The sequence below is a fragment of the Penaeus japonicus genome, unplaced genomic scaffold, assembly GCF_977035675.1.
Source record: "Penaeus japonicus unplaced genomic scaffold, GWHDUDI00000001_assembly GWHDUDI00000004, whole genome shotgun sequence".
Lineage (NCBI taxonomy): Eukaryota > Metazoa > Arthropoda > Malacostraca > Decapoda > Penaeidae > Penaeus > Penaeus japonicus.
Window position 1 is genome coordinate 34,308,967 of NW_028234406.1, and position 2,500 is coordinate 34,311,466.

At 41.2% G+C, this 2,500-nt stretch overlaps 1 protein-coding gene across 4 annotated transcripts in view; it reads right to left on the minus strand.

Annotated features, from left to right (window-relative positions):
- Positions 1-2,500, minus strand: part of Oda (Ornithine decarboxylase antizyme) — a 23,847-nt gene that overhangs the window by 18,293 nt on the left and 3,054 nt on the right. For 2 of the 4 annotated variants that reach the window (XM_043005639.2, XM_043005640.2), the window contains exon 2: positions 2,369-2,392. The exons of the other annotated variants lie outside the window; for them this stretch is intronic. The gene's annotated coding sequence lies outside the window, so the exon portion shown is untranslated. The remainder of the gene's footprint in view (positions 1-2,368; positions 2,393-2,500) is intronic. 4 annotated transcript variants of the gene reach the window in all.

Sequence of the window (2,500 nt, forward strand, 5' to 3'; positions counted from 1 at the left end):
CGTTCTTATCGCGTGTCCCGTTCTAAGTGGGGTACACGACGCAGTTCAACTGTGCAGTGTACTGAAGTCATGTGACTGACATGGTGATCGCCGCATCATTGTCTGCCTCGGTGACCTTAGCTCCAGTTCACTGACGCCTCTCGATTGTTCGGCGCCAACACAGACCGAGCCAATCATCACCACCTCTTATTATTATTTGTCACAGGCGGAACAAGACTATCAGGCACTGATAGGGGCAGATGCGGGAGAATGGACAATGATAATGGTATTTGTGGGCAGCAGGAATGATAATGGCCAATTGTCCTATTCATTCACACGCAAGCAAAATCATATTCTAGAAACGGGAAGTTTAAAATCAGTCCTTCCTAACATTTACGATCGACCCACTACAGGTTATTTATGAGAAATCGAGTACTGTACTGCTTGCAACTGCGTCTTACGCAGATCCTGGTCAGTGAACTTTATAGGTCTGTGGTGGTTATTTACGTGGATGTTTATGATTACTAAAGCAAAGTCAGCGCCATTCATGCATAGACTCCTCCAAGAACACTTTCCGTGCTACAGTTCAGTTGCCCTCAGACTCTCTCTCTCTCTCTCAATCGTTGCCGAATACATCCTTACCGCTTCTAAACAAGGAAGAGAAAAACTCATGACGCACTTCCTCCCCCGAAAGCAAGTCCGCGGACAGAGCCGGGAGCAAACAATTACAAAGACATCTTAAAGACTATGGCGCGACGGCTACACGGAGAAAACTACTCGGCCCGAGGGTGTGGCCAGACACCTTCCCTCAGCATTTTTGCCAAGACATTTAAAGGGACGAGATGAGACGCAGCGAGGCTCGGAGGAAGAAAGTGAGCACTGATGATAGACGATCTCTGGGCTAATATATGCGGCTTAAAACTCACAAACGTGAAAATGGAAAAATGAAAATCATCACAAGAATAATAAAAACAATGTAATTCGTATCGACCACACCAGGAATACGATGAGAACGCGGCCTTGCTCTTTGGTATTTAAGTACCTAATATCGTTACAGAGGGGCCGAAACGCCTACGTCACCATTTATAGGAGCCCATATGACCTCATGCTATTACCCTCATCTTTTGGGACGAATGCAACACCTTTAGTATAGCGACAATGTGATCACCATGAGTAGTACCCAGTGGTACCTACGGTAAGCGATGAGTGACGAACGGATGACAAGGGACGTGGGTATCGAAAGAAAAAAGAACGATAGGAGATAATGGATAGACAAAGAAGTTAAACAAAACAGTGAGAAAGCATGGATATAAATCAAAAGCTTATGCGTAAATAACTGATTGATGTTCTACTACAGTCTGTAGGACGAAAATCCGCTTCATTCAAAGGTGTTAATCATCCTTCATTAAGGATAAGGATATAAATGTTATTGAAACATTGTAAATCATTTACTTTTTCTGTATCCTTTCTGCATATCAAGGGCCTGAACAGGACTAATAATGATGACAGGTGCTTTAGACTATCTCCCTGACCGTTGGCTCAAAGCTCACACTCAAGTTTCATAAACGTTGTTGTTCATTGACAATAATAATTCAGAAATGTGGAACAAAGCACTTGTAACATTGCGGTTGTCAGTTCATTCTGTCTAAATTATCCTCCGACTGCCGTGAGTGCCCGGGTTTACCATCTACTGGCATTGCAAGATTTGAACTTGTGTCCAAGCACGTTATCACAGCACAGCACAACACTCACAAAATGGAGAAATGTGCTACTTTGTATGCTCGTCATGATATCAAGCATCAGGATTTACAAGTCTCAAGAGCAAGACTTCTTATCCTGCAGTTGCATGATCACACCACTTCAAACCAAATACATTATTGGTGCCAATTTCAGAATAATCAGGGTTACAAAGTGTTATGTCACGTTCCAAGTTATGTAGCAAAATGTCTACAATAGTGCAAACTCATACATGTAAAAGTAAAATAATACAAGTTTTTAAGACTTATGAACTTGAATCAACCAATACCAAGCTTCCCTTCTACACTGTGATATTACCAACCATCACCAACTACCACCTTCCCAGACTACAGAGGTCCATCAGTCATGCATAGTACAAGTACTTCAAGAAGAGACAATCTGGTTTACTTTCCTCTCCAGTATGAACTTCAAAAAATTCCATTTCAATCAAGGCCAATCCCAAACTATGATCAGTATCACTTGACCTCAATTCCTTCTATGTAATTTGCACATTCTTTCAATTACTGCATTCAGAACAGAGGACTTCTAAATTCGTAATTATGTTGAGGAGTTTGAAATAGACTGCCATTTCTTCTGAGAGAAAGAGAGGAAAAGCTATCTATTGACAGATGATGATATATAATTATCTTACCTTTCTATGTATGGCCAGTGGGATCTGCAGGTTGAAGAAATGAAAGATGAGGGATATGATTTTAATAACACTTAAAAAGACTACATTTCTAGGGTCAAACAAATGTTTTTTTCAATTGTATCTTGAGGTACA